This window comes from Denticeps clupeoides, chromosome 10 (genome assembly GCF_900700375.1).
Source record: "Denticeps clupeoides chromosome 10, fDenClu1.1, whole genome shotgun sequence".
NCBI lineage: Eukaryota > Metazoa > Chordata > Actinopteri > Clupeiformes > Denticipitidae > Denticeps > Denticeps clupeoides.
Window position 1 is genome coordinate 4,616,560 of NC_041716.1, and position 12,147 is coordinate 4,628,706.

General features: G+C 42.6%; 1 long non-coding RNA gene across 1 annotated transcript; it reads right to left on the minus strand.

Annotated features, from left to right (window-relative positions):
- Positions 1 to 375: 375 nt before the first annotated feature.
- Positions 376 to 7,892, minus strand: LOC114797711 (uncharacterized). The gene is made up of 3 exons (XR_003750972.1): positions 6,934 to 7,892; positions 6,751 to 6,837; positions 376 to 462 (listed from the first exon to the last, which is right to left on the minus strand). It is a non-coding gene; the product is annotated as an uncharacterized LOC114797711 (long non-coding RNA).
- Positions 7,893 to 12,147: the final 4,255 nt, after the last annotated feature.

The following is a 12,147-nucleotide window of genomic DNA, read 5'->3' on the forward strand; positions in this document are numbered from 1 at the left end:
TTCTGGTTCACAGGCAAGTGTGTTATGCAGTTCCTCAGTGGTTCCCAGTAGCTCAGTAAAAATTTGGATATGACCTTTGATGATGATCTGTTATTTGAATGTCACATTAAAAATATTTTCAGCACCATATATATAACCTTTGCCTCATTGATGGCCAGAAGGCTTATTCTTCTGTTGTGTAAATCAGACAAGCCCCCGTCTTTCAATGGCTGGATGGAGGAAATGTTGTCCATGAAGCATTTGAAATAACTGCAATTCAACCAAAGACAGTTCCTGAGATATGGTCCCCATTTACTGAATATGTTAAACTATCAGGTTTAATTTCCTAATGCATATATAAAGTGTTGAAATACTACAACACTGAGAGGAGACGGTCCCCCGTTTTTTTTCTTCTTCTTTGCAGTACGACGGCTGGGGTTCTTGGTGTGGGTCGACAGCTGTTCTTTCTTTGTTGTTGGAAAACTGGAAAATTGAAAAAAAAAAAAAAAAAAACGTTTCCAGGACAGTGTACTTTCATTTAAGAAATATTGCACTATCCAGTACCTCCAAACATGGACAGATGTTCTATACTACACTTTCTCCACCTCTACAACTGTAGGCTTTTTTCTCTTATTGGACAAATCATCACCAGCCCTGCACTGGCACCATTTGCAGGCTCACTCTACCCTGGAAGGGCGTCCCTATCTGTATCACTCCTTCCCAAGGTTTCTTCCTTTCTTTTTTCTCTCTCCTAGAGTTTTTGTGTGGAGTTTTTCCTTGTGCGCAGAAGGGTAAAATGTGGGGGTGTCAACTGTAGGGCCCGTCAAAGCCCACTTAGACATACTGTATGTGATTTTGGGCTATATAAGAAATAAATGTTGTTGTTCTTGTTGTTGCTAGGTTTAGGAAGTTGCTCTAATGCATTTATAACATTTGGACTTGACTACTGTAACTCTCCAACTCTGTAGCCACACAAGAAGGTAGACTGAGACGATAAATCTCTCCTTGAGTGCATCCTGGTGCAGAGTGATCATGTGACATCAGTGACCTCCATGGATTTCCCTGCTTTACCCCTAATGCAATGTAGTGCTGACTGTAGGATGATGAGCCTTGCTGAGCCTTCCAGGGAGTCTTTGTCTGCTCACTAGGGGCCTTGAGCCCTATTCTAATGTGCCAGTGTACATTGTAAAAAGTGCTGTATAAATAAAACTTAATTAGTTGATTGATTGAGTGTCAGTATGTGATGCATTGTGTCTGCAGGATCCATTCTGCTCATGCATGGCCTCAAAATATTGTGCACTTGTCTTCTTTGTCAGCTGAGGGTAGAGATAGGGTCTATTTTATGGCAAGTAAGCACTCGATGGCTACCACATATAAACTCGAAGCTGGCCATCAATATTTACATTTATGGCATTTAGCAGTAATTACAGTTACAGTTTTTACAGTTTCCCTGGAGCAACCGAGGGTTTAGTATCCTGTGACTTTGTGGTCTTCTGGTTTACAAGCTTTCCCAACTGAGCTATTTTGGTGTTTAGTAGAATATAAATCACTTCATCGTAATGTGATTAAAAATGCTAACATGTGTTTTTGGCGATGTAAACAATAACTGTGCAACAAGTGCGATCCACCAAATTTCACCATCATGACCAAGCTAACTCATCACTGCTATCAGAATATTTCAACCCTCGCCTATCCGTAATATCAATGAATTTCAGAAACTTTCTGATCAGAGTTTTTCACCAGGTCGGTGTAAAAAATACATATACAAGCAGCTCATTAATTCCACAGACCAGGTCATGCAGCAGTGATTTAAAGACCTACATGCACAACGAATGCAAATTATTTCCTTTTCTTGGTCATGATCTTGGTCAAGTTTTGCCAAGGTAGCACGGATGTAATTAGATATTATCCATAATCAAGATATTTTATGCAGAAATAATGAACAATGAAAACACATTAGATGCCCAGCCCCACGTCCTGTTTAACCAGGATTCATGCACCTTGGGTAAAATATGTCGTATGGAACATGCCATCAATCCAGAGCAGGTAATTAGGAACAAAAAGCTTTTTTTTTTTTTCTTTTTTTTTTTTAATGAACCTCATGCCTTTTTTCCATAGACTTGGGATGCAGCCTGCATTCCCTCCCATTTTCAGCATAATCATAATCAACCACGCTGAGGGACATTATGCTTCGCACTGTGTTGAAAATATTTGGTTGAAATGAAAGTGAAGTGATTGTCATTGTGAAACACTGCAGCACAGCACACGGTGACACAGTGAAATTTGTCCTCTGCTTTTAACCATCCTCCTTTGTGAGCAGTGGGCAGCCATGGCAGGCGCCCGGGAAGCAGTGTGTGGGGACGGTACTTTGCTCAGTGGCACCTCAGTGGCACCTTGGTGGATCAGGATTTGAACCTGCAACCTTCTGATTATGGGGCTGTTTCCTTGACCACTAGGTCACCACCAAATGCTCTCCAGACATGGAGTCATTTGACTTTGAGAGACACTAAAGTCATCGGCTGACACCACGATATGAAATATGGTGGCCATTGTGATTAGCAGGCAGTTTTGTTATCAGTATGAGGAGAATCTGAAATCTGGGTCACAGTTCTTGCTCTGAGCGGTCTTCATAAACACGCGCCAGTGAGTGTTGACTTCAGCAACACAAGCATGTCTGATACCTGCATCTGTAATTACGGCTGAGATTGAAATGAACCTTTCAGCAAAGTGTCTCGGCCCAAGATAAACAGCCCTCTTACTTCCTCTCCTCCCATCCAGGGGACTCTCGGTGCTGCACGGCTCACTCTGTTCTCTTCTTTTCATCCCTGATGGTGCTTAGGAAGATCCTAATAACTGAGTCAGACATGCTAACATGACAACATCAGCAGCACTCACGGCCACATGTCTATTTCTATACCAGGAGGGTGTACGGCTTTTTAAAAGCCTTCATCATATGTCACATGAGTTCTTGTTATTCTCTATGTCAGAGAAAATAGGATGTGCTAAGTGCTGCTTTTCGACTTTAAAAGACATCGTTCTTTTGAAACATTCTTTTAAAAATAATGATAAAAAATGCAGTATAAATAATGTTAAAAATGAAATTTCCGATAATATACTATAGACAGCGGTTTTGTGATTCCCGGGCACCTTCCCTGCAGCTGTGCACAAACATGCCCCCCTAACTTCACCTGAAGCACCTGTGCACCACCCAACTATTCCCACTTACAACGGCCATGCACACTGGTCAGTGAGTGTCCATTGTTCCATCGGTTAGCATGTCAGGAGGACTCTCTCTCTCTCTCTGTCTCTCTCTCTGAAAAAGAGAGATCCACTATCAAAAAACTTTTCACAATACAATAATATCCACATTCTGAAAGGCGTTTTTTTCAGTATTTGACTTTTTGAGCTAAATTTTGGAAACAAATCACAAATATTCATGAAGTATCAAGCTTCAAATGCCCTTTTAAAGTTTAATCAGTCAGTTTCCTTTTTTTAATTAAAAAGACCTAGCAGCAGTGAACCTACTGAAAGGTCAGACGTCACCATACCACAGTTAAATAACATGTCAAATACCCAGCAGCCTGTATTTAATAAAAGTCTCTGTAAATATGTGCTGTCTGATCCACAGTGAGTTTGGCCCGTCAGCCATCAATCATCATCAGCTCATTCGCCCATATGGTCAGAATACAAGCGTTGTTTTAAAACCACTTACAGGCGTTACTGGGTTTAAAATGATGCCACTTGTTGAATTGCTGTCATTTCAGCTCCTTTGAAATGGTAAAGTAGCGTTTCCAAGGAAACAGGAAACGTACTTATAAAAGTCAGGTCTGTGATTTGTGATCTGAAAATTTTCAAGTCCCTTTTTATGTATTACAAATGATTTCAAGTCATCATTACATCTCCATCTAATGCACATCTACAGAAGTTGTATAAATAAGTAAGAAGCTGGGATGTGTGTCCTCAGAGCCTGTCCTGGCCCTCATTTTACAAGACTGTAAAGTTCATCTGAGCTGAGCTTCTCATGCCGTTGCAGTTCACCGGTGGAAGAGCCTGATGACCCTGATTACCTTGAATACTCCAAAAAGGGGTTCATCTGGGGACGGATGTTCCACAATTTTAAAACCTGTCCTGTTTTCATCCGTTGGAAAGAGATAAAAAAACACTGGTAACACTCGCCGGCAGGTCTACTTCTACACCAGGACAGGAACAATCAGTTCTTGTTCAACTATGTCATAATATAAACCCATGCTTTAAAAGAGTAGCCCATTTTGTATTTGGGTGGTAGTAGCCTAGTGGGTTTGACCTATGACCCAGAATACCACAAATTCCCTGAGCAAGACACTTAACCCTGTCTCCAGGGGGACAGTCCCTGTAACTACTGTTTAAGTCAATCTGGATAAGGGCGTTTGTAATACTGTAAATGTTGTAGTTATTTTGTCAATTTATAAATGTAAGTTAATATTACTGCATCTCCAAAAATTGGAATATCTGTCACAAAACAGGAAGGGGAGGACCCAGGCGCAGAGTTCACATATTTTCAAAATCACAACAACACTCATAACACCATTCAGGAAAGAATTTGGGACAGAGGGGAAGTGGACATGCGGAAAGGGTTGGTCAACTCTGACATGCTCTACTCTACTCTACTCATGCACACCACCTGAGTGAGTAAAAACTCTCCTACACACACTCTCAAGACCCCAGAGGCCCAAACAAGGACTTCCAGGACAAAGTACTAAACAAGAAAAGAGCGGCTGAACACACACAACGCGTCTTTCTTTGCTCATGTGGTTCGGTTCAATACCAGAATAACATGTCGCAGGCACACAAGGGGGCGTGGCCGTGACAATATCACAAAAGAAAAAAAAAAGTTTATTTATTTATTAAAAAATTGTGCTTTTTTTGTTTTTGAACCTCTTTTGAATGTTTGTTGAAGAACAACTTTTGACACAACCTTCAAATCGGATTTCCTATTCAGATATTAATGTAGAATTTTTTAAATATTGTTTTTTTTTTTTTTTTACTTTTTGACTGTTATATATACATATTGACTTAAACAACATAAATAAATACTCATATTCACATATTTATGTTTAAATAGTAGCATAATGGCCAACAATGACACTTTTTTCGTCTTACATTACATTTATCTGATACTGTCTTCCAAGGTTCAGTTCTCCTGGAGAAGCTCAGGGTTAAGTGTCCTGCTTTGGATGTTTGTTGGGGTTTGAACCTGTGACTGTGCTTTAGCAGGTGATTTATTTCCCATAAGGCTACTGCCACAGTCTATCTGTTCTTTGTTAGGTTTTATGAGCTGTTGATGGGGACATATGGGTAAATATGCTTTTGTGTGATGTTGGGTGGTTATCATAAGAATCTACATGTTGCTTAGCAACCAGTTTGCTGCACCGGCATTCTCTCTCCATGTATTTTCAACAATGGATAAAATGGGACTCTGTAGACCCGCTGCTTTAAGGTCTTTTTTACTTCAGCACATTTTAACCAATTTTGTAAATTTGATGTTTGAAGTGTTTCCATGGATACCAGAGTGTAGCAAAGTGCATCCTGCCCACATAAAAAGTAGAAAAAAATAAAACAAATGAAAATCATGACTGTGAGTTGCTTTTCTCCCATGAGACCTTCCTGCTGAGCTGTGTGTTGGAGAAGTACAGCGTTACGGAGGCAATGTAGTCGGCCCCAACCATGGAACCACCAAATAGCAAATAGCATTATATGATGAAACAGAAATGTGTTACACAGGTACAGAGAAGGAGCGGGTGGTAGAAGAAGGTTTTAAAAAAAAAAAGGCAGATCATTCTTCCAGTGCATTGTCCCTTGGGACTCCGAAACGAAGAGACTGCACATTACCGAAGACAACAGGAGCAACCAGAGAGAACCGCATCTCTCTACGTCTGGTTCCCTCCACTAAGACGGTGCCACTAGAGCGCCACGAGTGAGAACAATGGCAGATCTGCCAGCGTTGTACGTTCCCCATGTAGCAAACAGACTTTGGGCCTAGTGTCAAATTTGGCTGCCTTTGTTGGGCAAACTGATGCAACTGAGCCCTTGAGTGTTGTGCGGTATTTTTTCTGGGTCCGGTCAAGGATTCTCAGATTTAAATAATAATTAGCATCTATTTAATCTATTATTTGGTAGACATTGAAATAGGTCCCATAGACCCTAAGTGTCTCCAGGGGTACTGTCCTACTGATTGCGCTGAAAAATGGCAACTGATAAATGCCATAAATGTAAATGTAACTTGAGTAATTATGTTGTACAATGTTTTATTGCAACAATGACAACTTTACATTTTTTACTATATGGTTGAGGTGACTGAGTCCACAGTGGTGGCCTAGCGATTGAGGAAGCGACCCCGTAATCAGAAGGCTGCTGGTTCGAATCCCAATGCCGATCCGCCAAGGTGCCACCGAGCACCGTCCCCACACACTGCTCCCGGGGCGCCTGTCATGGCTGCCCACTGCTCACCAAGGGTGATGGTTAAATACAGGGGACATGTTTCATTGTGTCTATTCTTTCTAAGAATTTCATTGTCATTGTCTTTCACTGAGTAATAATGTTGCATTGTTTTCTGTTTAATTGAGTTATACTTATATTACAATATCCTTTATACTTTAATGTGCTGCTGACCGTGACAGCAAGGCTGTATTCTTTCAGTCTGCTGGCGGTAAAATTTGACGTTGGACTGCAGGCATTGCTATAACAGATATTAGTATAAAAGTAGTAGCTGCAGGTTTAGAAATGCATTCGTACCTGATGATGTTGGGCTTTTAATAGGAGAAACAGCCCAAAGCGAAGCCTCTCCTCTGCCATGTGTGTCATTTTCCTTGGAGTGAAACCCTAAAGTGACAGCAATAACGGCGTGTTTTCCAGAAGCGATATACAGGCTCCTCTGAAAATATTGACATGAAATGTTAATGTTTAATTTCATTCTACCTGCGGTCCGGGAGGATCTGGATCGGCGCGGCTCCTCCGGCTGTCAGAGTGAGTGCACATTAGTTTAAGCTGCAGAGACAGCAGAGCTTTTCGTGGCTTCGCTGAGTCGCCATCGTCGTTGACTATTTGACAATCGAACATGCCCTCCCCCACATGTTTAATGCAGAGTGGTTTTGGACCAGGGCCTTTATCTGGGAGCAGCTGGCACTAAGAAGCACACTGGCATCCTGGAAGTCCTGGAAATGGGAGCGGGAAAAGTTTGGAACCGATAGTTCGTGCCACTCGGCTGCTGCGTGTGTTTTGACAGCAATGTTCTGCATGGGCTGTCGTGCCACCATTCCGGATTTATTTAATGCTAATCACATGCTCTAGCTTCAAATCGAATTCTTAACATGTAGGACTGTACAGGTTTCTTCTTGTCACCAGCTGACTCTTTTATTCAGTCCTGAAAGTTTGAGACGATAAGCCTGTAACCTTTAATATAATTTAGCCTTTCACACATCTTCTCTTTTACCTGAGCATAAAATCAAAAATTTTCCCCAAAATGTATTTCAATTCTTGGAACCACTTTAGGTGACAAAAAGGTTCTAGAACCCATCTTCATATAAACCAATGGGATATGTGACACGATAATTCATATTGTTTGGATGTCATTAACCAAGGAGCTGGTGTCTGTTATCAAAACCAGAACTTGTTCAAGGTTTATTCTGATTGGACCAGATCACCTATAGGTGTACTCTTCCATGCATCAAATTCCATGCATCATATACATTCAGTGGATATACAGAGTGGTAGTAGCTTAGAGGGTCACACACTCATCTATGAACCAGAAGACCCAGGTTCAACCCCACTGACTACCTGAGTGTCTCCAGGGGGACTGTCCCTGTAACTACTGATTGTGAGTCGATCTGGATAAGGGCATATATCTTATCAAATACCTTTAATGTGACAATTCAAATGAGGAACAAAAAGGTCTGTTACTGTTGCATACGTGAACAGCCTTAAGGTTTAAATTTTGATTTAAGCATTATAGCGTTTATTCTTCTGGGGTTCACACCTGATGTCAATTGAAGAGGCTCCAAATAACCCCAAGTTCAGTTGTCCTGGTCTAATTTTCCTGCTTTTTAAAATTACATGCTTCACTAAAAGCCATGGTTTGCGGAGAGATAACAAAGCATCAATTTCTGGTTGAACATAAAAAAACATTTATAAGTAATTTAAAACTCATATCTCGTACAGTGGTGGCAGAGAAACTAAGTAATATGCCATCAACATAAAGAGCATGTCAATTGAGGGGCAAAAATGTGCCATCATGGCTTCTGCATGGTTGCTGGTTGTAGTATAGCAAATATTTTGTGCATATTACACCAATATATATGATAATTAAGGTCTTGTGCTTAAACCCGTCTGGTCCGACCCCCATAAATTTAATTTTCATTTTCAGATAAGTCCCCTCTGGTTTAATTTTGGCCTTAATCCTCATATTGTTTTTAGCCCAGAACAGATCACAGTCTTTGACAGGGAATTCTTAGTTTATATTCAGTTTTTTCCCCTCCATTTAGCTGCATCATTTAGCTGTTCAACATTTCATACCTGGCGTGCGTTCTTATCTAGCTCAAGGTTTTTTCATTAGTTGGAGGAAATTATCTATTAAATGTAAAATTAATGCTGCTGTTTTTTTTTCAGTATTCCTGCCACTTTCTTCAATAAGGCCCATCGAAGTCTGAGAATTTTCTTTTGTCAGCTCTCCCCATTTTGCCTACCCGGTCAAGGTTGTTATAAGGTAGAATTGTTCAAATCCGACTGATTAATTCAGGGAACTGATATGGGTTTTTTTAAAACGTGAAAGTGTTGTGGTCAGCACGATGCCTTCAAACGGCGATATTTAAATAAGCCGCTCTGACATGCTGATTTTGCGGTGCAAACAGCTAACTGCACGTCCCACGTAAAAAATAGTGTAATAATGTCCTTGCCAGCCTGAGAACAGGCGAGCAATAAATGTTCTTACTGCTGTGCGGGTCGGGTTTGTATTTATTTAGGTCCGTGTTAACAGGAAATCCTAAAGTTGCTTGCTGTAAACTAGTCTCTGTCAACTGATATTAGGTCACGGTGTGTCTGAATGAGTGAGTCACTGCAGTGTGTGTGTGTGTGTGTGTGTGTGTGTGTGTGTGTGTGAGTGTGTGAGACTGAGCAAGCATGTTAGATGCAAATGGGTAAAATGGGCTGACTAATCAAGAATTTTGTGTACCGGCTACAGCGTAAACAGAAACAGGAGATTTGAGTCGAAGGCGTTGCTTGTGCCCGCAGACACAGAAGGAAATCAAAAGACCGCATGTTCGGAAAATTATCACAAAAACCTCCATCCTTCCCTTAAACCCATTTTGTTGGTGTATTTTTCATCAGATTTTTAAGAAATCCGTTTTGGCATTTTGCCAAAGACACCCCGCAGAGATGGTCCGACGGTCCTGCAGGAAACGAGGTCAGGCTGAAGGTCCCACCCTACCAGTACCAAGATGAAATTCCAGTATGCAAGGACCGTATGAAGAGGACCGTTCCAGTGTATTAAGGACCGACCTTCATTCCGATCGTTTTTCAAGCTCCGCCTCCATTCTGTGTGCACACGAGCTTTTTCCGGTCATATAAAGTTCTGAAATAAAAAGTGAAATTGTAGATTACAAATATTAGTAGGATCAAGTCGTGTGACGCCTGGTGTGCATGGCTTCACATGTCGGACTGCGTGCAGCATGGCGGTCGGTGGGAGTCCCCGTATGCTGCTGGTTTCCTGTTTCCCGTGCCATTTTAAAATCTCACGTTTCTCTCAAAAAAGGTTGAGCGTTTGTGCCTGATCCCTCCTCCACCCACGTGGCATCTTGTGAGGGAATTTCCTGCCTTTTTTGCCAGTTGGTAAATTGCAAAATCTCCATTAGACGCGAAGGTGAAATGCAACATGCAACAAAAATGCAACAAACAATACATGAATGTATAAATACATTATAATTTTTCTTCGTCTAGCACCTAACAATCTCTGAGCATGCTCTTCACTGACAAGTCTGAGCCTTATCAGGGCTCTTAGTTTGTAAACTCAATATTCTATAGAAATCGAACAAGAATTGCTGGTGTCTTCCTCTTGTAAGTCGCTTTGGATAAAAGCGTCTGCTAAATAAAGTAAAGTAAAGTAAAGTAAAGTAAAGTAAAGTAAAGTAAAGTGGTGGTTACCAGTCATTACCATTGACATTCCTTTATTTCGAAGGGGAAGTGACACAGGCGTGTGATGTTCTTCGTGGGGGTTGGTAGTTTCCGTTCGTGGCGATCCTTCGTGATGCTCCTCGGGATGTATTTACCTGCCGTCGCAGAAGGGAGAGTAACGACAATGTCAGAGCGGCGCTTTGGTCCCGCTTTCAGCTCCGGGAGGCCGGCGGAGCTGCTTACTCGCCAGAACGCGCCGCATGCAATCAATTTCGAGGCGGCTCTGTGCGTGCTGGAGAGCGCGACCCGACAGTTTACCGCGGGGCTCTCCGCCGGGGCCGAGCTGCTGGGAGAGATGCGGAGGCCGAGCCACCGGCTCCCTGGAGGCGGCGGGCCGGCGTGACACTGCATGTTTGCGCGGAGCGGTTCGATATCGCAGGGCTCTTTTTGCGGCGTCGCATCCCTATATCCCTCCGACGGGAGGGAAGGTCGCAGCGTGCTATTTTCATCCATAACTATTGTTCTTTTTTTTTTTAATAAATTCACTCACTCAACCACATATACTTAATCCCATTCAGGGGTCAACCCGGGATATTGGGCGCAGGGTGCACACACTCACACCTCCGACTGAACGGTCGGTTCTCAAAGTTGAAGCAGGGAAAAGGTTGGAGTGACTATGACAACCGGCTTGCGGAGCGTCTCCATAACAACAGGTTTTCCTGATCTGCACCGATTACTTCCTGCTAAAGTGGTCCAACCCGTGAGAGGGTCTGTCTGTCTTGCTCGACCCCCGTAGATAAGGTGCTGTGCCTGCCTGGTATACGCTGTGCAATTCTGGGCCATTCTAGACAACAACCGTGGTGATGTCTTCGGCCGTGGCAACTAAACGACGGTGTTAAGTTGTAACGTGAGAGATTCGCGCTCTTGCCACCAAAGACTTTCAAGGAAGGGAATTCTCCTCTACAGGGTAGGCAATTAAAATGAACCATGAAATGCTGTATTCATCAAGATGAGAGGATGTAGATCCCACACTCACAGCACCGAGGGCGAAACCTCGGAATGCAGATACATGGAACGCCTGTGGAACCACCTTCTCCAAATTCGTTTTTTTTACCTGCATGCATTTTAACCAATGTGTGATTCACCATGTTCTGTTTTATACCTGCTAGTGACGTTTACTAGTACTGTGTGCTGGTGGCAATCTTGATACCTTCGTGCATGTTTATTAGACATTTATTACATGTCGCATGGTGTGGTTTTAATCAGCATATGGGGGATATGTGGCTGCAGAGCATCAGAAGTGGACCGTAGAAGAAGGGAATAAAATGAGCTGGGTGCTTGTAGATGATGTTGATGGGTTTTTTTAGGGCACCTAACTGTAACAGACTTCTAATTGTACAGATTTCGAATTTTTGCAGCCTCCATTAACAAAGCCTCTCTGGCAACCTGGAGAAGATTAACTAAGAATGTATTGATGGCGTGTACACAGCATCTTCGTCGGACTCTGGTCGTCTGAACCAAACTCTGTGGCTCCAGACTGGAGTTTCGTCCTTACGAGAGTCTTCGTGCTTCCTCCTCCTCCTTCTGTTCTCCACCCCCCACCCCCCCACCCCCTCACCCGACTTCAGGCACCAGGCCATGGTGTAGTGGAGGCTTTTTAATAAATCACAAGAGATGCCTGCTCCACTTCCTCCCTTTGATTTTAGTACTGGTAGCGTTGAACGGAGTAAAAGTGATGAAGGAGAGCTCTAGGCGTAGATGCGGCCATGTTGCGCCTGCCACGCCTATAGTATATAAAAATCCCAGCTACTAACGGCCGCTGCGGCCAACGTACAGTAAAAACACACCAAGACCGGTAAACATTTTTATCTTTGCACGCCTCCGCTGTGCTTCAGCGAACTGATGTCCCAATTATTATTACCCCCACCCCCCACTCCGAGTGGACCTATTTAATTCTGCTCGGGTTGAAATATCGGAGGGCAGACTCGCTTTGCTTTTTCTCCTGATTCGCTCAGACAGCTAGTTAAA